The following is a 27,596-nucleotide window of genomic DNA, read 5'->3' on the forward strand; positions in this document are numbered from 1 at the left end:
CAGAGCAAGTGCAGTGTGATGAGACTCGGCCTCCTCTACTTTTGCAAAGCCAAAAGCAACATGGGAAAGGTAGGCTGCATTAGGGGAACCATATCAGAGCAGAAGAAGGAACAAAATGGCAAACAAACCATGAATGACACATTAATTAAAACAGGTATAGCCAAGGCATACACAAAAGCCTCTACATTATTATTTAACGTAAGCCTATACGGTAGTATATAGGCAAAAAAATAACAATAATTGCTGGAGTGCTTCTTTAAAGATACAACCCCACTGTTATTTGATGACTGCCAACTTATACAAACTATGAATTTTGAAATTCATAGGATCCATAGATTGATACATCATTATCAGATGTTTTCACTAAAACGCACAAAACAAAAAGGCAAGTGTCAAAGTGCCATCAATCTGCCATTCATATGATAGAGAATGAATATTTTCAATATCTATCTCTACCCTATCTAGGCAGCCTTTCATTATTGATATTTATCTCTTTTTTTTTTTCAAGTCTCCCCATTTCACTCCCCAGCTTTTTTAAAGAATAAAACACATAGAAAACAAGATATGGGATGGTCCACCCAGGCAGGCAGGTCTGGAAAAAGGACCCCGCAACAACAAAATTATGCAAGGAAACAAATACAGGAAAAAAACAAATACTCTCAGATGCAGGAGCTAAATTAGGCAAATAACTGAGGAGTAATAGGGTCTAGCCTAATGACATAAGAAAGGGGATAGCCATGAGACATAAGGCACTAACAGGAATAGCATTCTCATGGTAAAGATATAGTGGAGCTGCAGCCCGGTCAAAGTCACTGTTTCTACAAGCCTGAAAGCTCACACTAAGGTCTCATGCACACGACCGTGATTTTCAGGTCGGCCGGCTGCGGACTGTCAGCCGCGGGCCGCCCGCAAATCGTAGGACATGCACATGGCCGCCGTCATTGTTTTTAATGAGCCCGGACCGCAGAAGATGTCCGTAATAGGACATGCCCGTTCTTTCTGCGGTGCGGGTTCCCGGGCCATGCACAGGCCGTAAAAACTACGGTCGTGTGCATGGCCCCATAGAAAAGAATGGGGCCGCAATTCTCCCGTGGATTTTCGGGGGAATTGCGGCCGCAAAAACACGTTCGTGTGCATGGGGCCTTACTGTCCCCATGTCGCCCTCCTCACTCACATTGCAGTCCAACAGTGCAGATGCTGCTGTGAAAACAAGACTTTATCAGCTAGCAAGTTTCCTCTAGATATTAAAATTAGTTATTATTTAAGTTATGACTCTCATTCATTATCTAGCTACCGATATCTCCACCTGGACAAAGTAAATGGCTTCAGTGACTTGAGTCTCATCCTACTCTTTCTTAGGGTATGCGCGCACACAATATCAAAAACGTCTGAAAATACTGAGCTGTTTTCAAGGGAAAACAAGTCCTGATTTTCAGCCGTTTTTCAATCATACTCGCGTTTTTCGCTGCGTTTTTTACAGCTGTTTTTGGAGCTGATTTTCTATAGTAAGTGAAAAACGGCTCCAGAACGGCCGCGTAAAAAAAACGGACAGTCAGAACAGAAAGTTGTTTTTCCCATTTAAATCAATGGACAGATGTTTGCAGGTGTTCTGCTTCCGATTTTTCGGCCGTTTATGGCCCGAAAAACTGCCGAAAATAAGCCGTGTGAACATACACTAAAATTAATGGAGTGTACAGCCTGAAAGTGAATGAAGCTAGTAAAGAGAATAGAGCACTTGTTTCCATGTATTCCTAAATTTAAACACAGAGGTGCATATCCTAAGAGGTTTTTAAGTGGATCACTGGCTGAACACTTTAATTTAACATTTTATAAGTGGAAACATCTAAATAGATTAATTGATATTTTCCATATTGATTCTTTATTGAAACTTCAGACAAGACATCTTTCATTTTTAAAATTCTAATCTGCAATAAGTTTTTTCCTTAGTCTGATTTATTTGTAAGAAGACATACAATTAGAAATAAATGTATTCCTGCATATTATGAGTTTGTTAGATCTCACCTACTTTAGTCTGTGTCTTTCCTCTTGCAAGTACAAATAAAAACGGTATTGTTAGCATTTCTAGCACCCCCTTTTATCCAATGTTATTTGTATACAATATATGAGATGATATTCCGAGACATTAAAGGGGTTACCTGGGGGAAGGAAAGAAAAAAGTACCAAACACATGTAAACACTCTTAGGTATCCTCCCATGTACAATAAACTTGAAAAAGTTGATTATATCATGACTCCACGTTTCCTTCGTGTCAACTCATCACCGATCACGTGACCGTAAGTGGTTTTCCAACCAATCATCTGGCGCCATGCCAATACACCACAGCACAGGAAGAAACTACAGTACTTCCTGTACCATGTGATTGAGGAGCAGAACTGGGGATCGGAGCATCTTTCATAATAGAAGTAAATTATTAAGTTGACAGTTGTCTAGCTAATAAATCATTGCTAAATATTTTTTTATGGCTGGATAACCGCTTTGATGAATATTAATTTTCAGCACAGTTCCTAATTCACTATTCAAATTTTCTTGGTTTATGAAATATCTCTATTGTATACAGACTACAATTAAGTTGCTTTACCAATATTTTATTCACAAGCAACACACAAACAAGGCATACTATTTATAATTTTGGGGATCAAGAAGATTTACTGTGTGATTCCTTCAATGATTAATGATGTATCATCATTCATCAGTGCGACTTCCCAGGTCACAGTTGCTGAAAAACAGAGGATACAGCTTTTGTGCACCCTGGTCTCTAGAGTGTTAGACAATATTCAAGAGGCATCAGGGTCAGAAAACACACCATCTGCTTGTAACTATGTCACTGGGATGGAGATAACAATCAAAAAACCCTGTATAAGTGTTAATCATACCTGCCAACAAGGTCCTATGGTTTTATTATTATTATTATTATTATTATTTTTATTATTTATATTATTATTATTACTATTATATTGTTGTATCTGTTGTTATTGTTATTATTATATTGTTGTTATTGTTATATCTCCAATTTGAAGTGAATCAGCCCAATTTAAAATGTTTAACCTATCAAATCGATTCTGACATCTATTATTATTATTGTTATTGTTATTATTATAGAGCAGATTACCTGTGAAATTTCTTCGTGCTAGCATATTGCAGATGTGTGAATTTTCTATTATAATCTCACACATTTCACATATAAGACAGTGGAGGCAGATACAGGGATTCGTATACTCCAGAATTTCAGCCTCTAGTGACTTCGATGCCGCAAATACTGCTCCGTTAATCCCCATTGGTGAAATGCTGATATGGCAGATTTTCTCTGATTCACCCACGTCTAATTATCATTTTTAGCAGAGGTAACAATACTAGTACTATTATTATTGTAGTATAATAAAAAAGAAAGACCATTTAATCATCTAAAATAATGGCTCAAATTGTAACAATGACACAAACAATAATAACACATATAGTGAATTGTTTAAATATAATACTCTCTCTTTATTCTGAAAATTAATATTATCATTACATTTGACCTGAGAATTTTGTTGCTCACATAAAAAGTAAAAGTGCAATACTTTCAAAAATCCTAATCCAAAAAAATTGAGCAAGCAACCACACCAACCTATCAGATTCCTGCTCTCATTTTTTAAAGGATCTGATAATAATGTTTTTATTAGTTGCAGAGATAGTGGTTGTGGTCCTCATTTGTACATAAATATCAACAACACTAAGTGCTTATTCACACGAACTGGTGTCAAATACACGATTTGCACCCGTGCAGAACTCAAATTCACAAATCCATCATAGACTTGAGTCTATTAAGGGATCCGTGAAAACGGGCAAAAATAGGACCTGTACTATTTTTTAATAGCCGTTCACACGGTCTGTTTAAAAAAAAAAACGGCCGTGTAAATAGCCCCATAGAAGTGCATTTCATTTAATGCAGCCGTGTGACGGCCATTAAAAAAACAGCCGTCACATGGCCAATTATTCATGAGAATAAGATCTAACTGATGCCATCTTGGTTTTGACTATTGAAGAATCTGAAGTCTTTTGTAGAAGCTGTTTATTTATTTATTGAACATGTTGACAGAATGGCAGTTTTATTATCACTTTTCAAGAATTTATTTCAACGTTGCCAACCAATATGGCTGCAGTTTCTGTAGTCACTTTTACAAAAATGGCTGCTGCAACACAATTGAATAATGTCTATAGCTCTGTAGGTAACGCACACTATATTAGTAAGCTTTTCTTATTGATGTAATTTCTTATTTACTGATTTACTATACTATGCATATATATTGTTGTTTTTTTTCTAACTACATATTTGGTTAGATTGTCCAGGATATGTTTTTTTTTTCCAAAATATCTGCATGAGGCTGTTTGCAGCAGCCAAAAAAGCACATTTGGCTTTTGGCCTCTTTGCAGACAAAACTGGCGGCAGTTATTAGACCAGTTAGCTTTTGGTGATGACAGTTTTGATAAATATCTGCCAAAAAGCCAGTCTTTGTATGCTCTTCACGAAATTCATAAGAAAGAATGCAACATAATTGTTGATTGAAAGAAACTCTAAGCTTATAAATGCACACAGCCATAGATGATAAATAGATGATAGATAGATAGATAGATAGATAGATAGATAGATAGATAGATAGATAGATAGATAGATAGATAGATAGATAGATAGATAGATAGATAGATAGATAGATAGATAGATGCCAGAGATAGCTAGACAGACAGATACAGATAGATAGATAGATAGATAGATAGATAGATAGATAGATAGATAGATAGATAGATAGATAGATAGATAGATAGATAGATAGATAGATAGATGGCTTGAGAAAGGCTCTTGTGTTGAGCTGAAACGTTGCACTTATGGACCACTAAAACACCACCACTTTTTTTGCATATACCTTGGAGTGCTGCCTGATTTTTTGGATCTACTGGTTTTTGGGTCTTATGGTCGTGACCCAGGCGGGCTTGCACCCACATACTATTGGGGCTGTGCGGCTGACATTTCTTTGGACTCTTATGACAGCTTAGGGAGCCATGCTACTAGCATCATAGTTATCTATGATGCTGTGAGTCACTGCCTCCCCGCGGGAATACTGTCCCGTACTGAAAACATGATTACAGTACGGGGCAGTATTTCCACGGAGAGGCAGGGACTCCTTGAATAATAGATAACTATGATGCAAGAAGCCCGGCTCCCTGAACTGTGGTCGGTTCAGGAAATACGGCCGACATACGGTCCGTATATCATGGACCGAACACGGCCGTGTGAATCCAGCATAAAGCTGTTACTAACCAACCAATGCTGACATCCCGTGTAGATGCAATCTTTAGCATCTTCTGTGTCGTTCACTGTTCTTACACATGCATTTGCAACTTTATGCCATCCTGTTCACAATTTGGAACGATCTGTATTACTACACCTCCATATGTTATGCCCGGGCAAGGCATCATTGGACACATAGTTACCAGAGCTATGGCCCGCAGATAGAAATTTCTACAATGAGTAGATAATTCTTGTCTTAATAGTGAGTTAGAGGTTTCATGGGAGAAAACAAAACACTGTTATAATGTGGGCTAGGTTGAGGGGTGGTCTGGATAATGTAATGCGTCAGATGGAGATCTCCTTTAAAAAGATGTCCCAATGTTATTATAAGGTTTCCATAGAAATGCCATTCAGGTAGATTATCATGGTGCCTAAAAGAAAGAGTTATATGACAAATTTACCTCCGCTACATTTTAAAAAGGATAAAAATAGAGTTAACAAAAGAAAATAGTCTGACATGTTCTAATTCAGCATGTATGTCATATTATATTGGGAGTTTTTCCACCACGTTGTTAGATGCTTGTTCGAAGCTGCTACGTCTTCCTCTATTTGTTGTAAATGGCTGTCTTGTCTCTTGAACAAATTCAATTTGCAGAGATTTCTAAAGAGGCTTGCCACCTAGCAACAGCGACCAGTGCGTAATGTATATAGCAGCTTCCCACTAGGTGCTACAAATTGACAATTCTTAGACCAAATAAAGTCTGCAGATGATAGATTTTGACAAAATTTTGCAATGGTACGGAATGTCAATTCATTGCATTGAACAGATACTACTATGCTGTAAAGATTCCTATTTAGAAATTGGTTTAAATAGGCCCCTAGAAATCTCTAGAAAGTGAAAAGAAAACGACAAATTTAGTTATTAAACAATGGAAATGGCGAGCGAAATATAAAAATCCCTTTTTTACAAAAAAAATGAATAGTATGCAGCCAGGTTCAGAACCTACATACTCATAGATAAACTGAAAATACTTCTCTTGACGACACACTGCATTTTTCCAGAATTAAAAAAAAATAAAAATTATATTCCATTACTGTGATAGATGCATGGATGGCTTGTGAATGTAATTACATTGCAGGAGAATTTGTCATCATCACTAGGACAAGTGTATAGCAACCGCAAGGCACTTTCACTTGAAAATTCTCTTATTCTGGACAGACTCTGCGGCCTCTACATTTAACCCCTTCAGGATAAGACCGAGTTTTGCCCAAGTCGCTACCCTGATATTTTTCACTTTTACCCTCAAACGATTAGACCTTTTTTGCGTTTAATTTCTCTCTCTCTATATACCTGTATTATATCTTGTTTTTATGTCGAATCTTGAGATAAATACACTTTTCAATATCTTGTTTGTTACAGGCAAAAATGTTAAAATCGGGGAATGTAGGGGGAAATCTATTAAAGCAATAAATCGAAATGTAATGTAAGGCCCCCTTCGCACAATGCAGATTTTGTTCCATTAATCTGAATGGGGTTGTTTCTGCAGTAAGCATAAGATCTGCAAAAAATAAAATATATACAGTGTGTGCAGGGGGCCTTAAGGTTTTATTGGGGATATAGTTGTATTGGATTAGAGAAGAGCGATACCGTAAAAAATCTGTGTGCATTTTACATATTTTCTGATTTCATATTATGGAGTCATGTATGCCACATAACAGAGGTTTAAAAACTGAAATATGGATCAGTATTTCATCCTCCATTGTTGGTAACAGTGTCAAATACAGCTCGGAAATGGGAAATGTAACTGTTGAAATTTTGGCAAAGTTGCGTTTTCAAATTCTTGCTCATCTCTTTATGGTAATACATTACTAATAATCCTATTCAAACACCTGTGCTTCATGGAGACCTATATAGCATGTCACAGATGAGACAGGATCACTGCATGGCAGGGCGACCCTCCTGTTGATTAAGATTGTCTTGGCCATGATGTTGTGGGGAAATTGCAATTTGTCTGTTCCCCTATGCAGCTCAACCTTAGTTAATAGGATTCTGTTTCCTGAGAAGATCACTCAATAGATCCTGCGTAGCACAGATACGTGACAGGCGTTGTCATGCTGCCTAGGCTTGAACGTGTGTGTTGTTTGCAGGCATATTTACTATGGGAATTCTAGGGCATGATAATAAATGGCATAATGTTATTGATTATCTGCAAGAGCCTATCTCCTATGCTGATCATGTCAAAGTAAGCAGTACAGAAAAATAACATGACATTTGTCACGCCCGCTTCATGGCTCCCTTCTAAATAATAAATCAATTGCTGAATTTGCATTGTAATAACATCATTTATCACATAACTTCTTCCAGTGACGGTATATGGCTGTGTATATTGTACAATAACAGAATAGGGGGTTTAAATGTAGCTCCAAATTAAACATCATTGCATTTATAGGTCCAGAAGTCTTTGCTTATTAGTTGTGTATCTTCATAAGGAATGGGCTGATGCTTTGTCCTCCAGATCCTTGGCTTTTCTCCATAGGTATAAAGCTAAGTGATAAAAATCTGAATGTCTGCAGACACCACTAGGGGGAGCTTTTTACATACAAAATTATACAAGTCTTATTGAACAAAAAAAAAAACATTTGTAGGCAGTAAGCTCTGAGAAGCCAGCATTTTAGAATTTAGCTATATAGCTATACTGGGGATATGGAGCCCTGTAGCAGAATAATTGAACTTCAGCTCTTGCAAACATACAATGAAATTAATCACCATAGAGTATTAGACCTGAAACTGAAAGGATGTTCAAACCTGGAATTCAATACAGTTCATTATATCATCATGCTACCGATTCTTGTATTGTGTTAATTTGATCATTCAATCATTCATCTTTTGTAAATTCACAATTCAGGTAGGTAGGAACAATTAAATAAGGAGGTATCTCCCAAATCTTCCAAAATCATGTTTTGGGTCACTCCCATTGCCTGTAGATTTTTTTGTACTCATCTCCACACTCTTTAGTACGTCTTTCTCTTTTATTGTGTGTAGACCTAAGTTTCATCAATTCATAAGCCATTAATTGTCAAATTCTTGAACATATTGAAAAACAAGAAGAAAAAGGCAACAGTAAATGTAAATATTGTGCTGCACTCAACAATGGTAAAAGAAGAGGAGCACCTTGACACTCGTGGGTTTGATAAATGAAATATGGGAGGACAGCTCAAAGGATTTTCAATAATGTGAGGATGTTCTTGTAAAACCTGTTGACTCATGTAGGTCTTCTCTGTACAAGAGAGGATAGAATAATAAAGAAGTCTATTTCTGCAGAACAACATCTAATTAAAACAGAAGCACATTCAATTCCATATAATTACTACATGACAACATCCACACCAATGCAACACTTCCATGTATACATAAATATGTGTTACTATGGTAACAAGTCACAATATGTGTGTATGATAGATCAATATCACAAGCAAGAAATAATCAATGTTATTTAACGTTTGGTCACTCAATTAAGTTACACAGATGTGTCCTTCCTTATCTTTCCTCAGATATTATCATATCTTGAGATGTGTGGGGTAAGATTACCAGATTTGAAAAAAAACAAAACAAAACATGATTTTGCGGTACTCTGTCACGAGATGTCTATGCTATATGTGTCTGTGTGTAGCCACTCCGTGGTTGTGATGTGAGTTGCAGTCTATCTAGGGTTTTGCTAGCATATCGTGATATTGTATTGAATTTGATTAATGGGAAATTGTAGTACTTAACCAAAATCAGGCAAAGGTAAGGGTGGACACATCTGTATAATCTCTACATGTACATACACCTTTAGAGATATTCTTAGTCTACAACCCAAGAAATTTCAATACAAATGGCAATGGTTTTGTTTTAGCAGATCACTGCAGCAGTTATCAATGGAGAAGCTGCAGCCAGCCATAAATTTCAATATAGTATTCCATGGTGGCCAATCAACGTAGATGAAACACATGGACGGGGGCATCTACCAGAGTGGGAGTGGCTAATAGTAAGGGTCTCTCTACTCTGGCTCATTAAAGGGAAGGTGTCACGAAAATTTTTTTTTTATATGTTATTGCTTTTAGTATGTTATTAAAATACATTTTATTTATTTGTGTTTTTGTGTTGTACTTTTTTCTTTCTTTTACTTCTCTATGGGGGCTGCCATTTGTTTTTTCATCTCTGTATGTGTCGATTAACTACACATACGGAGATGGAATACGGCACATACATCCCCATAGAGAATGCGAATGGGAGCTGTTCCATTCACTATAGCGTACGCCGCCGCTCCCACACAGACCAAAAGGAAGGTCTTCGGCAGAGCGTCATCCGGCGCCATTTTCATGTGGACTGGAAGCCGCGGCCGGACAGTAAGACAACTACTTCCGGTCGCGGCTTCCGTCCATATGTTCAGAAGCAAGGACTAGGAGCGGAGGCAGTGGAGGCAGCGGCGGCGGCGACAGCGACGGCAGGAGCAGGTAAGTTATGTTTGTTTATGTGATGTGTGTGTATGTTCGTGTTATACTGTGTGATTACCACTGTATCTAATCCTCCTACACTGTGCATTCGCTCAAAAAATGGCGGCACACAGTGCAGGAGGTTTGAACATTCAACCCCCTCCTTTCTCCTGGCACTAGCCAGGATAAAGATGGGGGGATTGTTTGAGGACACTAGAGCGAGTGTGTCTTCTCCAATTTTGCAGCATAAAGCAATGATGTTGCTTTACCACATGCCAATGCTGCAATTTTGGGAATTGCTCCCTCTAGTGACCAGCACATGGAAATGTTATAAATTAGAATCTAATTTATAGTATTTCCTGACTTGTGATAAATGTAAAAAATTAGAACAATGTTTAATCATTTATATACTAACTGTTTAACTAAACAAAAAAAATTCTAGCGACACATTCCCTCTAAGGGAGTTAAAGCAGATGGCTTACTCTATATGATATTTATATTCCCTTTTGAATGAGATAACCCTTTAAACTATATCAAATTAGACACTTTGCTCCAGTCAGGCTCACTTGTATAACTTTGCTTAATCACTTGTTGTGCTATTATTGAGAAGCATATCCATAGGTATAATTGACCACAAAGCAGATTCTTTGGTGTACTAAAATACTTATCAAGACGCTAGAACTTCCTCTACAGCATTTCTTCAGATGAGGACTGTGCTGGATGAAGATCAGCTCAGCACAACTAACTAAAGAGGACCAGTCACCTCCTGTGACAAAGTTTTAGTAAATACTTGTATTCCCCATAAAATAACAATTCTGAAGCATATTCTGCGTTGCACAATTCTTCTGTTATTCCTCCTAAAAATTTAGGGATACATTGACAATTGGGTGTTATCATTCCGCTTGTCAAGGGGAGTGTCCCTACACAGTCTTAGGGCAGATTCACACGAACGTTGCGTTTTTGCGCGCGCAAAAACCATTTGACAGCTGCGTGTCTGATGCGCGGCTGCGTGATTTTCGCGCAGCCGGCATCATAGAGATGAGGCTTGTCAACGCCCGTCACTGTCCAAGGTGCTGAAAGAGCTAAATCTTTCAGCACCCTCGACAGTGAATGTCGAACACAACAGCGAAAAACCTGTACAAAAAAAAGATAAAGTTCCTACTTACCGAGAACTTCCCGGCCGTTGCCTTGGTAACGCGTCCTTGGTGACGCGTCCTTGGTGACGCGCCTCTCTTGACATCGGGCCCCACCTCCCTGGATGACGCGGCAGTCCAAGTGACCGCTGCAGCCTGTGATTGGCTGCAGCCTGTGCTTGGCCTGTGATTGGCTGGAGCTGTCACTTGAACTGAAGTGTCATCCTGGGAGGTCGGACTGCAGGAAGGAGACAGGAGTAATCGGTAAGTTAGAACTTCGTTTTTTTTTACAGGTTCATGTATTTTGGGATCGCAAGTCACTGTCCATGGTGCTGAAACAGTTTAACTCTTTCAGCACCATGCACAGTGAATGTCTCCCGACGTCGCGGACCGGAAATTTTTGGCCGAACGAACGAAACGAGTTTGGCCGAACCCGGTGAAGTTAGCTTCGGTTGTCGGGATTCGCTCCTCGCAAAGACACTCCGTTTGGATGCTTGGAAACAGAAAAGCACGTGGTGCTTTTCTGTTTCCATTCATCCTTTTGACAGCTCGTGCGCTGTTTCAGTCTGTTCGCACGGAAGTGCTTCCGTGCGACCTGCCTGGTTTTCACGCACCCATTGACTTCAATGGGTGCGTGATGCGTGAAATACGCAGAGTTATTGAACCTGTCGCGTATTTTGCGCAGCGACCAAACGCTGCGCAAAATACACGGACTGTGTGTACTGCCCCATAGACTTCTATAGGGCATTGCGTGCCGCGCGAAAACCAACACGCTGCCAAATCACGTTCGTGTGAATCCCCCCTTAATCTGTTAGCACTGATTGGATATTAACATTCTGTGTATGGACACACCCCCAACTGGTAACACCCAGTTGTCAATTTATTAATAAATTTCTAAGAGGATTAATAAAGGAACGGCACAATGTAGATTTCGAAGTAATGATGCTCCAGAATTGTAATTTTATGGGGAATACAATTTTTTACTAAAACAGACATATTATGGGGCTGAGTTGTAATACCAGCACAGCCCATTGATAAGACGGTCTAATTTTGGAAAAATGCAATCGTTTCTTTATAGTCTTTGATGACCCCTTTCAATAATGCCATAGAATAATGGTGGATAAAAATCCCAATTGGAAGTGTTAGCCTTAGAAACTAGTTTATCATTACATGTGTCCTAGTTCATTTGTCTAGTTGAAATTGATTTGCAATTTTTTTTGTCTTTGTTTACCCTTAGATACTAGAATTTTTTTTAAATCTGAACTGCTTTCTATCTCTGTTCATGGTTACCTCTCAATGCTAAACACTGCTGGCGTTATTATAGATTCATTAGGCTATAGTATTAACTTAGTCAGCCCTCAGAAGCCAATATTGTTTAGTTATTCATTCTGCTTAGAGACTCCAGTGTGCTATTTTACAATATATCATATTAAATTATATTAGATTCACATTTTCTGTCTTGCAAGGATCCCAAATTATTGTTTGCTTTAGTTGCCCTACGGAGTATTAAACCTCTTGCAGATTCTTGTGTCAACTGTTAGGAGGCATAGAATATTTTTCTCTACTGACCATTTGTAATGTCACTAATAAAGATGTAACTGAGTGCCGGCTCCATAACAGATTCCTTAGACACTCATGATTTTCCGGTAACTTTTCATAACATAAGCCAGAGGCGTTAGAACATCTGACAGCTTCAGTAATACAAAATAAAATAATTTAAAAGAAAGGTCATCTATTTTTTCACGTTAAGATAAAAACATTTCACCGTTAGATGCCAGTGGTAAAATCTATCCGATACATGTTTACAAATCAGCTCTATGGGACTGTACAGCACCAGTTAACTGGGTCATATTTTAAAGAGCTACAAAAAAACAAAAAGAAAAAAAACTGAAAAAAAAAAAGACTTTTATAAGATACCAATCAGCCATTTTTGGGGTTAAAAACACTTTAAGACTAGTAAATGCACTGATGATGTGATTTTCAGATCACTTATTATTGAAATGCTGTATAAATTAGTTATGCATAAAAATAAATAAACATTTAACAGAGTTCTTAATTTTTACACCATTAAGTAAAAAATGGAGAGGACATGAGCCAGTGGAGAATCTGCAGCTATCCAAAATAAATGGACCCAATGACATCTTATTCATGTAGTCACAATACATCCCACAAGTATATTAGAACATCTGCAGGACTCTCTAGCCTCAAGTGATTCCACAATAAGATAGTGACTCGGAGAACAGCAAGATGATACCACTGCTATCCTAGTAAATAAATGGTGTCATTTCATACGCCAGTCTTAGTAAAAAAACAAGTAGGAGTAAGACGCAACAAAGTTATTTAGAGGTGCACGTCTCTTAATAACTTTGCCGCATCTTCAGCTGTCTGTTCGGCGTAGCGTAGATTTCCACAATAATTTATGCCAGTTTCTGTGGTAGATTATTGTAAATGTGGCAGGCCACGGGTAGCCACACTCCCTTTCACATATACTCGCCCACTTTTAAAAAGGTACCAAGAGCGCCTGAAACGGGCCAAATGTATACATTTTTGCAACTTTTGGGCCGTTTGTGACTTTTCTAAACTGACATAAAAATGTTGTTTAATTCCCCTATACCCTTAAATCCGAAAGTTCTGGCAGAAAGCTCCCCCTTGTGGCAGCTCTACGCAGACAGAATTTTATCTTTTAAAGATATTGTATGAGATTAGAAAACAAGGTCTGCTTTTTTTTCAAGTGAATACCAAGTGTAGCCCAAGGACAAGAGCTGCACTGTCTCTGAGGAAAAAAAAAAAATGTCTTTCTAATCCTATAAACCCCATCAAGGCCGGTCTCCCACATCTGTTATATAATATATTATATTATGGCCACTACCCACATTTATACGGATTAGAATTTGGATTATCATATAGATCTATGGCGCCCTAAGTTTAGTTCAGTAGATAGGTGGGGGCATCTGGGTATTGCGGCTGTAATATGGATTGTAAAATGTGGCCATATTACGACCATGTTAAACTATGGCTATATAGGCGATTGGAATCCACGTAACAGATATAATAAAGCTAAATTATGAAATAAATCAGCTTAATGTTTTGCATTTACGGTATTTCGATTTAAAGAGTCAAAAGAGTGTTAAAGTTGGACATTGACTTTAAATACCTTTGGTAATTCAAATGTGTTTAGTCTGATTCCATTTATTTAATATTACATTAGATCAGAAACCATTCAGTGTGACCAATATAATAAAAATGTGGGACATTTGGGAGTGAGAAAACACTTTTCACTAAACTGTATAGTTTGTTCTACAACGTGATTAGATTTCCTAAATCTGACCTTTTAAACACCATTATCCCTGGGGACAAAGTAAATGAATTATTTTGTGTATTACTTTCTGCATTTCCTTATTTTGCTATATGCACATAAGTTGAATGTGTATGTATTAAAATTAATATCTAAGACCCATTCAGACGCTACGCAAGTAATATCCAGGTTTGCCAAGAATAATTCAACTCCTTCAACAATACATGTACAGATACAGAACACTCTTCGGAGGCTGTCACGGAAAATGTGGAATTACATGGCTGGATGCCTAGTCATGCCTCTGCCTACCTGTGCCAATGAAATCTGGTGTCAGAATGATTAAGCTTTAACTGATTAAGTACAGTAAGCATCAATCATGTATATTAGATGTGAGCGGTCATAATTGGTTTCTAAACTGCCCCAATAACTGAAAGAATCAAAACGGCTAAATAATGGATTTTCATAGAAATGGGTCTGATCAATTCGGACCCATCAACTACTCAAACCGCAGAGTGGAGGGGAACGTTAATTATTTTATTTTTTTACATCATAATCACTCATTAAAGGGTTATTTCAGGAAGACTTTACCTTTCCATTTGCCCTATTAGGGCTTATGGATGTCACGAAAACGGCAGATCTCGCTCTGCCAGAACATGTATTATAGGATCGACCATTTTTTTTAAATGCAATAACCGCCATAGTTTCACATTGGTGATAAAAGAAAACAAATTAATATGTAAAGCCAGATAGTGCCAAATGATAAGTAACTGTGTTACTTCGACAAACTTAGCACTGCTACATCTACACTTGAATGGTGGTGAATGCAGGTAAAAGTGGAATTATGTATGCGTGTACAAAGATATTATAAACACTCGGCATAGATGATTTATTAATAACTTACAGATTTTCCCATAAACATTGTTATTGTTTCTTTTTATCTAAAATAACATATATTGGCTAACTCCTTTTTTATACACTGCATTACATTACTATTATATCAATGTATTTTTTCTTCTTTTTATTTTACGGTTTGTTTTCCACCAGCCATCATAGATCAAATTATAAACCTTTTTTCAGGATTAAGCTTGACTCGGGCTTATCCTTCCAATTTGCTTAAGGCTACAAAGAGTGTAATAGTATTTGAACTACATCTGATATTAATGATACAGGACCGTGATGTCTTTGTTTATGGGATTATGAAACCAGCTTGCTCATATATCACGAATGTACAGTGTGTACTGTGTAAGTCATATATTATAGAAACTTTACCTACTTGGTTTTGCTTAGCTCTTGAGAGCTTAATTTTTGGATTTTTTTTTTAGATGTCATGTATATAACCTATTAAAGAAACATTATTTTAATGACATAATTTTCATTTAAATCAATAAAAAAAAACATGTTGGGATCGGATTTATGAGGATGAATACTGTGCACTACCTTCCTATATCTTCAAAAGGTATATTCTCTTTTATATAAGCTTCAAAGGAAGTAGAAAATAAAAATGTATACAGTACCCCAAGCAATTCTACTCAAACATTCAGTAGCTAATATTTGTGGCTCTTGGTTTTCTCCTATTATTTTATTTTAATTTGTATTTCTCTTTGGTAGTGTTCTATATATATATATATATATATATTTTTATCTATCTCTAGATATACAGTGAAGGAAATAAGTATTTGATCCCTTGCTGATTTTGTAAGTTTGCCCACTGTCAAAGACATGAACAGTCTAGAATTTTTAGGCTAGGTTAATTTTACCAGTGAGAGATAGATTATGTAAAAAAAAGAAAAGAAAATCACATTGTGAAAATTATATATATTTATTTGCAGTGTGCTCAGAGAAATAAGTATTTGATCCCCTACCAACCATTAAGAGTTCAGCCTCCTCCAGACCAGTTACATGCTCCAAATCAACTTTGTGCCTGCATTAAAGACAGCTGTCTTAAATGGTCACCTATATAAAAGACTCCTGTCCACAGACTCAATTAATCAGTCTGACTCTAACCTCTACAACATGGGCAAGACCAAAGAGCTTTCTAAGGATGTCAGGGACAAGATCATAGACCTGCACAAGGCTGGAATGGGCTACAAAACCATAAGTAAGACGCTGGGTGAGAAGGAGACAACTGTTAGTGCAATAGTAAGAAAATGGAAGACATACAAAATGACTGTCAATCGATATCGATCTGGGGCTCCATGCAAAATCTCACCTCGTGGGGTATCCTTGATCCTGAGGAAGGTGAGAGCTCAGCTGAAAACTACACGGGGGGGAACTTGTTAATGATCTCAAGGCAGCTGGGACCACAGTCACCAAGAAAACCATTGGTAACACATTACGCCATAATGGATTAAAATCCTGCAGTGCCCACAAGGTCCCCCTGCTCAAGAAGGCACATGTACAGGCACGTCTGAAGATTGCAAATGAACATCTGGATAATTCTGAGAGTAATTGGGAGAAGGTGATGTGGTCAGATGAGACAAAAATTGAGCTCTTTGGCATTAACTCAACTCGCCGTGTTTGGAGGAAGAGAAATGCTGCCTATGACCCAAAGAACACAGTCCCCACTGTCAAGCATGGAGGTGGAAACATTATGTTTTGGGGGTGTTTCTCTGCTAAGGGCACAGGACTACTTCACCGCATCAATGGGAGAATGGATGGAGCCATGTACCGTCAAATCCTGAGTGACAACCTCCTTCCCTCCACCAGGACATTAAAAATGGCTCGTGGCTGGGTCTTCCAGCACGACAATGACCTGAAACATACAGCCAAGGCAACAAAGGAGTGGCTCAAAAAGAAGCACATTAAGGTCATGGAGTGGCCTAGCCAGTCTCCAGACCTTAATCCCATCGAAAACTTATGGAGGGAGCTGAAGATCCGAGTTGCCAAGTGACAGCCTCGAAATCTTAATGATTTACAGATGATCTGCAAAGAGGAGTGGGCCAAAATTCCATCTAACAAGTGTGCAAACCTCATCATCAACTACAAAAACGTCTGACTGCTGTGCTTGCCAACAAGGGTTTTGCCACCAAGTATTAAGTCTTGTTTGCCAAAGGGATCAAATACTTATTTCTCTGTGCACAATGCAAATAAATATATATAATTGTGACTGTGATTTTCTGTTTTTTTTTTTTATATAATCTATCTCTCACTGGTAAAATTAACCTAGCCTGAAAATTCTAGACTGTTCATGTCTTTGACAGTGGGCAAACTTACAAGGGATCAGCAAGGGATCAAATACTTATTTCCTTTACTGTATAGATATAAAACATAGATGAAATAGCTAGAATTTGACATACTTTATCAGACACTTTTTTATATACTATACTAAAAAAAACATGTAACGTATAGGATAAAACCCTGCTCGGGACCCTCCTCTATAAACCAGAGCAGATAGCCACTGACAGGAAGCACCTTTTGCTCTGGCTGACTCGGCCCATCTATGTGTTACATGTTCGGCCATCCATCTGAATGACCGGCATTTAATAATAATTTTCCCTACAGCGGCCGATGCAGAAGAAATGTAAGGCCAGACCCATCTTTACCTGCCGATGACAGTTGATTATTTAAAAAAAAAAAAAATCATAGCACTGTGCGTGTGTCAGTAGTCTGTCACATTAAAAATAAAGGTAAACAGCCATACAAAGTGTGAAATTGGTACAAACATCACAGATGGCCAATACACAAAGGTCTCCACAGCTTTGATGTCTGCTTTGCTCAACCATTTGGCTTAAAGAGGCTCTGTCACCAGATTTTGCAACCCCTATCTGCTATTGCAGCAGATCGGCGCTGCAATGTAGATTACAGTAACGTTTTTATTTTTAAAAAAACGAGAATTTTTGGCCAAGTTATGGCCATTTTTGTATTTATGCAAATGAGGCTTGCAAAAGTACAACTGGGCGTGTAGAAAAGTAAAAGTACAACTGGGCGTGTATTATGTGCGTACATCGGGGCGTGTTTACTACTTTTACTAGCTGGGCTTTCTGACGAGAAGTATTATCCATTTCTCTTCAGAACGCCCAGCTTCTGGCAGTGCAGATCTGTGACATCACTCAAAGGTCCTGCATCGTGTCGGCCACATCGGCACCAGAGGCTACAGTTGATTCTGCAGCAGCATCAGCGTTTGCAGGTAAGTAGCTACATCGATTTACCTGCAAACGCCGATGCTGCTGCAGAATCATCTGTAGCCTCTGGTGCCGGCTCGTCTGACACGATGCAGGACCTGGGGAAGTGACGTCACAGCGTGATCTCTCGAGAACACGGCTGTGTCTGCACTGCCAGAAGCTGGGCGTTCTGAAGAGAAGTGGATGATACTTCTCGTCAGAAAGACCAGCTAGTAAAAGTAGTAAACACGCCCCGATGTATGCACATAATACACGCCCAGTTGTACTTTTACTTTTAAACACGCCCAGTTGTACTTTTGCAAGCCTCATTTGCATAAATACAAAAATGGTCATAACTTGGCCAAAAATGCTCGTTTTTTAAAAATAAAAACGTTACTGTAATCTACATTGCAGCGCCTATCTGCTGCAATAGCAGATAGGGGTTGCAAAATCTGGTGACAGAGCCTCTTTAATGTAATGATGGCTGCTGTTGGCAAACTATTTGCATATTTAGGCTGGGTTCACACGACCACTTTAACGTCCGTAATCGACGGACGTATTTCGGGCGGAAGTCCCGGACCGAACTCAGTGCAGGGAGCTGGGCTCCTAGCATCATAGTTATGTACGATGCTAGGAGTCCCTGCCTCTCCGTGGAACTACTGTCCCGTACTGAAAACATGATTACAGTACGGGACAGTTGTCCTGCAGAGAGGCAGGGACTCCTAGCATCGTACATAACTATGATGCTAGGAGCCCGGCTCCCTGCACTGAGTTTGGTCCGGGACTTGCGGCCGAAATACGTCCGTCGATTACGGACGTTAAAGTGGTCGTGTGAACCCAGCCTTACAGTATGCTTCTATGTTTTAGGAAGAATTGGTACACTACTTGACATAATTTATTAGGTCCAGTTCTTTGATATTACAGGTGTTGGTATATATATATATGTACAGTAGCATCCCAGAGAAGCCAATTATTTTTATGGAGAATGGGGCAGACCATAACAAAACATCACAAAAGGAGTTGGAGGTCTGACCATCTCTCAATGATTTACATTTATATATAGCACTTAAGTGTACCTTATGTTTACATCATTTTACATTTTATATATAGATACAATCTACAGAAAAAGTATCTTTGTAAATACATTGCATTACTCAAGTTACAGCTTGTATTGTTAAACTGCATTCCCAACTCCATTCACTACTGGTTGTCATTGGAATCAGTCGACAAGCTTGTTGACAGACAACCCCCCTAACCACAAACCTAAGCTCCTATAATCCAGTGGCACTATTCATTTTCCCTAAATCAGATTAATGTGGTGACCGGTGTGAGGTATTCACTTATCCAGAATGCACATTATTAGGCAAGATTTGTGCAGATATTTAGCAGGTAAGGAATTCTGGAAGATTTCTGCTCTGAAGCCTGCAGAATTCTGAATGCACATTTGAGTATATATATATATATATATATATATATATATATATATATATATATATATATATACATACATATATTGTATATACATGCACATATATGTATATATATATGCACAATACGGGGGAAAACAGGAGGCATGCTGTCATTTAACCATGTGCATTTGTTATTCTAGTCCACATTGTGTAAATTAATTGGTATTCACACCTGGGAATATTGTGTGAATAAATTGTACATTTACTCAGATCTTAGTAAACAAAGACTTGAGAATCAAGACCGAAGCTGCAAGTATGCAACTCTTGACTGACCCACATTGTTCAGCCTAGTGAAGGATTCCCCCTGCAATGTTTTATCTAATATGGTAACATATTATATCTGACACGGTAACATGTGAAGTGGAGCGTTTAGTGTTATAATGTGATAATAGCATTTGCAATTAAAATTGTAACATAATTAATTAATTAACTAATTAATTAAAGCCACTTATTCACTAAGTGAAAAATATATACACAACATACAGTATATAGTGCCATAAGCAGAATTCCATGTTGCCCCCCTCGCACCCTGACTTGGGAGATGTGTCTGGAGTTCATTACAGTCAATAAGTACTTGATCTCAACTGTATTTGTGTGTAATTGTGTGTTAATGTGCATATCCTATTGATGGTATCCCTGTCCTTTCTATGAATGTGAAACAATCAGATTTTTCATTGAGTTCAAATTCTTCATGACCTGCGACCAAATCAAAACCGCAATCTTAATGCCTAATATTAAAGTCTATAAATATGTTTTTTTCTTCTTCAGCCTATACAATCAATTATACAGCTCCAAATTTGTATCACCTTTTTTAACTGAATGACAACCTTATCATACCATGTAGTTTTTTTTAGGCTGAACATTGTTTGATGATCAAGTTCCTAAAATATCTTTAGGGTATGTTCCCACTTTGCATATACGCTGCAAATTTTCCAGTCGGATTTACGGGTGGAAAATCCACAGAATATTACAGTAGCAGCAAAGTGGATGAGATTTTAACAAATTTAAGCTACAGGCTGTGGAAAAGTTATGCACAGAAAACATGCATAAATTGAGTCAAATTCTACAACAAACGCCATTGTTTGCGGGACTTGCTGTGATCCCACTGCATTTTCTAAGTAAATTACACAGGAAAAAAAACAGGCATAATTGCCTCTCGCGGTGCTGCCATAGGAACACGTCCCCGCTCTTACTGCTACTCTGTGTCCAGGTTGCTACCTGTGATGACGCTTCATTACATGTGACCCCCTAAAGCCAATCCAACACTGCAGCAGTCACGTGATAGAATGCCATCGCAAGAGGTTGAAGGACAAGGCCAAAAGAGCAGGGACACATTTCATGGCAATGGCCAGATAGGTAAGTATAGGTCTGTTTTCATTTTTGTAGCGGCTGTTTTCTGTAGTGAAATATCTGGTGAAATATAAGCACACCATTTTCTGTGATTATTTAGCGCGATTTTCCTGCATGTTCTGGGTCATATACACTGCAGACTTTTCCGCAGCATATATATACAGGGCATGTGAACATAACCTTATTGCAGTCCGAGCTCAATTAATCTGGTTCAGAGCTACATATCCCTTGCAATAATATAGATATAAATGTAAAAAATGTGGCTGCCTGAAGCCACCACTAGAGGGAGCTTACGAGCATACTGCAAACTATTTTATTATTGAGCTCAATGTATAAAATCATATGCAGTAAACTTTTAAGTCACAATTTTATAATTTATAGAGCTTCTGTCAGCTCTCATGATATTTCTATTTTGTACTTGCATTCCCCATAAAATAACAATAGTGGAGCACCCCCCCGCCCCCCTGGAAATGTATAAATAAATTGACAACTGGGTGTTAGCATTCTAGTTATGAATTGGGCATGTCCCTACACAATCTGACACTGTCTGATCAGTGCCCACAGTTCCAGACTGTATAGTGACACACCCTATTGACAAGGGTCAACAAGCACAGAAAACCAAAAAATACCTACTTAGTACACTTAGCATGAATAGGTTGTATTTTTCTATAGAAGTCATTGAGATATTTATAATGTACTATAAAATGATATCATATCTGTCATGTCTGTGAAAGGGAGGGTAATAAAAAAATTCTCAGCTGTGTGGGAATATATGCAGTGTTACAATAAGTCAATATGAATTACATTAGCAATTTAATGACATGTTATTATGATTTACCACTTTTATATGTAAAATTCCAAGTGAATGGTATCAGGTAGCATCACTGTTCAATAGTATATAACAGCACGTTCCTTCTGACGGAGCTGGTGAAGCTGAAGGATTCACACCTTGAGTTCCTGCATTATGTTGGTTTAACCTGGCTTGACTCCACTGTATCCCCTCTTCAGTAAATGCTGAATTGTAGGAGCCAAGCGTAAAAGAAAAAAAATCATACATCGGCCTCGTACACACCATTACCCAGTGTGTCATTGTTAATATGGAATCGAAGTTTAAAATTGCCATAGTAAAAATTATTGTTCATAAATACGCACCACAAAATCATATGGGTCAAACTGTGAAACGTATTAATAGAGTCACCTACTGTATATATAATGCAGGCTGACTCATAATTGAAGGTAATGTTTATCTGACTTCTTTGTCTATAGGAGCCTGAGTGCCTTAATAATTATACAGACTCTAGTATACAATGGAAATATATACTGTGTAGGAATAAAACATATTATGCTTGATATATCAAGTACTGTAATATTTTGTAGTAATTATTTTGGTGATTCAATTACTCATATAGTAAAAAGGGCAAAACTAGAACAATGCTATATTTTTATTAGAAGTTATTTATTATTTTTATGTGGATTTAATATTGTTCTATTCAGTAAACCGTATATTTATTTAAGAAATAATAATAATTAAATAATCCTATTTTTGAACGTTCAAGTAGGTTCTACGCTGTTTCTTCAGAATTGTTTTTTTTCTAACCTCCGCTTATCAGTGTTGGATGGTTAATCTAAATTACTGCTGTAGCTGATTTTGTGATTGTATTGATTTACCCCTGTTACTACGTGTTGTACAACTCAGCTGCAAAGTGTAGGGCCTTACAGATAAAGAAATAAATTTAAAAAAAAATAAAATAAACAAAATAAAAAAATAATAACTATACAGTGGCACACGTAGTGTCTTTGGTATGGAGCCGCAGGGACTTCTTGTGCCTTCATACAGGGTCCGTGCACACTCTGCCATGTTCATGAGGCCTTGTTCATACTGGCTGCCTTGTATACATTGCACGGTTAACTATGAAAAAAAATTATGAACTTGTAATAAACTACAAGCACCTAAAACAAGTTAGAAATACTGTAGAAGCATTTAAGGTAAAATGGCCACACATATACTAAGGAGAATGTGTCACAATAAGGTGCATCCTGAAATTATATGATAATGGGTAAATTGTCTATATAGTTACGGTTTATGTGTCCTGTCGGTATTCTTCCTATTACATTTATTAAAGCCGATAATAAGAATTTGGTAAATGCCTCCCAATGTAAGTATATAGCGTGTACAATATGATCAGGATTTTGTGTCACATGACCTCTTCTTACCGCAAGTTAATGAAAGGAAAAATTGTGTAATTGAGCAGTAACACACAAAGTAAAAGGATCCTATTGTTGAAAAGTGACAATAGCAAAGTCTAGTCCCTTGGATCATTATCTCACCATTAGCAGCTTGATGTAGCATACAGTTTACTAATGTTAAAAAATATTAAATAATATTTTCTATCGTATTCTCCATTGTTGATTGCAGGATAAATGACAAATAAATTACACAATTATTTTTTCATAGTTTACTCGTAACGTTTTTTCTATTATAAGAAAGATGTTAAAATATTATCTGAATCTATACACATACACGTGTCTATAAAAAAAATCTATAAAGTGTCAGATATTCCCAGTACAAGTTAAACTGCCATAAGAAGTAAAAAATAGATGAATGGTGCCCTAGATTGTAACTTGTTCCATGGAATAGTTGCAGGCAGTAGCACAACTTATGATAATACATGTTAGTGTGTTGAAGATCAGGCCTTAAAGGGCTTTTCAAGGATTTAAAAAAAAAAAAAAAAAAAAGATTTGCTTTTATTTTCCCGAAACAGCAACACTTTTGTCCATAGGCTGTGTCTATCATTGCGGCTAAACCCCATTCACTTAAAAAAGAGATGAGCTTCAATACTAGGCACTGCTCATGGACAAGAATAGGGATGTGTCTGGAAAGAAAAGCAACTCCGTGAAGATTTCTTATAAAAAGTGTCAACTACCCAATTATATAGAAACATTGACGTAGATTTATTAATATTGGTGAACCATCCAAGCAGTACACGAGCCTCTCCCCCAGTGCAGCTTGCGCTATATTGATGAATTGTTGTGGGCCTAAAACAACACCAAGTCAGACCTAATGTAGTTTTACAAACCTTTCTAATCAGAAAAGTGGCAGAAAAAACGCGAAAAATTTGTAGCATGCAGTCTGGCTCTAAAGCCCCACCCACTTTTTCAGATGAATTTGGACATGGTGCAGGGGCTTCATAAATATGACGTTCAGTGTAGACATACACACGCCTAGTTAAATATTATTATTAGTTATTATTGTTAGTAGCAGTATTTTATTATTACAATCATAGCTACTCTTTTTATTATTCTTTGCATTGAAATACTATTGCAGTAAAGCTGCCCAGAACAAATATAATATTATTATTTGAAAATATAATTGCAGATAATATGTAAATATGTATAAAACAAACATATTAGATGATAGATAGATAGATAGATAGATAGATAGATAGATAGATAGATAGATAGATAGATAGATAGATAGATAGATAGATAGATGATAGATTTATTATTATTATTATTATTATTATTATTATTATACACAGATGCATAATTTTCATATATTGTTATCATTATTATTATTATTTTGTATTATAAGACATAGAATCATACATCATTTTCATATATTATCATCATTATTATTATCATTATTATTTCTATATTACTATTATTTCTATATTATTAATATCATTTTTATATTTCCACACAGAATCATCTGTGTATGCCTTTTACATCTTAGTGCCCTAGATGAAGTGTCACAGTGCCTGCCTTATTATGATTCATTCATGCTATGCAAAATGATTCTGGATTATCTCCTGTGACAAATCACCGAATCTGAAAACTTTTCATCTTATGTTTCACACCTTCAAGATATAAATCCTCCAAATGTAAGAATTGTGTACAACTGTAAATAAAACCTGCCACCTATTTCAATAATAACGTGCACAAGCTTCTGTATATAATGACCTCAGTACTATATTATTGTGATGCAAACATGCTAAACAGCTTAAAAAATGCTATTTTTGACATTTTACTATATACTTCCCCCTTCACTGCAGCATATTGACATAGTAGGCTTCACTTGAGATTGGTTTATGATTTTAACATGCCTTCCTATAATGGAAATGCTCCTTATATCTTTAATAAGGAAGCAATGAATGAATGATGCTATATGAACCGACAGGCAGCGACATCACAACGGAGAAGTAGTGCAACATAAATAGAGAGCAATCATAACATGTAAATATAAAATGGAATTAAATGGTAAAATGGCTTTTGAAAACCCCAGGACACTTTGACGGGGATATCCGCCAAGCTACGGTGGCCCTTCAATGTTTGTCGACAGGTGAGGGTATAAGGGGGAAATTAAAAGGGGAGGATACAGTTTTCTCAAAGAGGGAGGTGAGGACAAAGAAAGAGAGCGACGTCAGGGGGACCCCAAAGAGCCAAGTTATTTTATTTGGATACTATCAGCAGCTACACAACAGAATATAGTAAAGGAAAGGAAGGAGAAACAAGGGAAGAAGGAGAACAAAAAATACAAAAAAAGGGAAATGGAGGGGAAGATGGGGGAGGAGAGGTCAAGGGGAACCAAATGCAGACTCAACTAGCAAAGAAAAAAGGAGCGAAAAGTTATCCAGGTGGAGTAAAATGCATTGGTGGTGTTTTGTACAAAAGAAGTGAGATTCTCCATGTACATGATATAATTCACTTTGGAATACCAAAAGGAGAGGAAGAGTGGGTCACGTTGTTTCCACAAGAGCGGGATCTGGGCTCGTACTATCTATGTTCCAGTTCAATTTGATTGGATTAGGGTCAGTTATAACACACAGTAAAGGCTTTGTGATGAACCCACATTGAAGGCTATGGAAACCTTTGAAAGGCATTTTTTTAATAAACAGGTTAGTCAGTGTGTTTGGTGTAACTTTATAATTAGTTTTTATAAAAAAATGTTTTACTTTTTGAGATACAGCTGCTCTGTATGCTGCATACAGAGAAGCTGTATCTAGCGCTAAGACCTGAATCCGTCAGTCCCGCGAACCTGATGGGTTTAGTGCCAGCAGGCCCTGCGTGTCTCTGGTACACAGGATCTACCTGTAATCGATCACATCTAAGTTATAAACTTAGATGTGATGGATAACAGGTGGATCTGACCCGCTCTCACTCTACCCGACAGTCCCGCAGACTTGATGGGAACAGGATTTAGCGAACGATACAGCTGCTCTGTATAAAAGATACAAAGTAGCTGTATCTTAAAAAGTAAAAAGGGTTTTTAATAAAAACGAATTATAAAGTTACACTAATCACACTGATTGACCTATTTATTTAAAAAAATAAAAATAAATGACAAGGCTTTCCATAGCCTTTAAATAACAAAGTTTTAAAAGCAGATAAAATACAGTATAGACACAGATACATTTAGAGTTTACTGTAAAGGTTTTTTTTTAGGAACTAAGGTGATTTCTGTAGAGAAATTCATTCAAGTCAATAAAGGTAAATTGATTCTGTATTATTGTCAAATGTTTATCTGGCTTTCCTGAATTGCTGATATAATGGTATGTCAAAAAGGTTTGATAAAAACTTGTTTTGAGACAACTTAGTATGACCACAGAATCTTTAAGTCGCCTGCCACCTTACTTTTTTCTTCTGAGGCTTGGCGGGTCCCATCGCAAAATCTGCCACAGAATTATCTCTGCCGTCAGCAGGAAGATTCCTATTTCCATTCACTTCAATGGGAGGTTTGGGCGGAATCTGACCAGATTGGGCAGGTCACTTCTTTTGTCCGCTAACTGAAAAAAAATCAGCTAGTGGGAAAAAGAAGCATCCGCCTCCCATTGAAATGAATGGGAGGAGGAATATTGTGGTGGATTCCGCCACAGAAATCCCCCCGGGTGTGAACATTGGAAAAACTGTTAGTTAGCACGTTTGAACAAAGACATATTTCCATCAAGATCAAGAAGGGGATGGGTGAAGGCAAGAGGTAGAGGTGGGTTGAATGTTTTACTTTGTTTCCCCGTATTGATCCAGAGGACGGAAAAAATAAACCCACAAGCCACGAAAGAGAAAAATTTCAAACAAGCGTTATATATGTTTACATAAGCATTCAAGTGACTTTATTCTAAGAAAACATCGAAGCCTTTCTTGTAGTCATCAATTGTTTATGCTAAATCTAGTTCTTGAGGTGACTATTCCACAACTCACAGCAAAGACGACTTGCTGACTCTGGAGATTGAACCTTTTCTTTCTCAAGACGGAGGAAGTGGCCCCTTGTCTTTTTTAATCTTTTTTTATTTTTTTTATTTTAATAAACTCTTATTTATAATTATTTAGAAAATATTGGGGATAATCCTCTGGCTGTCTTAAAATGTGTAGCATGTGTAGCAGATTTGACATCATTTTTAATTTGCAAAGTTTTTAATAAAAGCTCACCAAAAATGGTATGTATGTTTGTATAATCTCAGACTCATGAGAACCGGCCAGCAGGTCCATACT

General features: G+C 37.3%; 1 protein-coding gene across 1 annotated transcript in view; it reads right to left on the reverse strand.

The window, feature by feature from the left end:
• IL1RAPL1 (interleukin 1 receptor accessory protein like 1) overlaps window positions 1–27,596 on the reverse strand; it is a 1,275,811-nt gene that overhangs the window by 1,233,290 nt on the left and 14,925 nt on the right. The window lies entirely within an intron of this gene.

The sequence above is a fragment of the Rhinoderma darwinii genome, chromosome 2, assembly GCF_050947455.1.
Source record: "Rhinoderma darwinii isolate aRhiDar2 chromosome 2, aRhiDar2.hap1, whole genome shotgun sequence".
Classification (NCBI taxonomy): domain Eukaryota; kingdom Metazoa; phylum Chordata; class Amphibia; order Anura; family Rhinodermatidae; genus Rhinoderma; species Rhinoderma darwinii.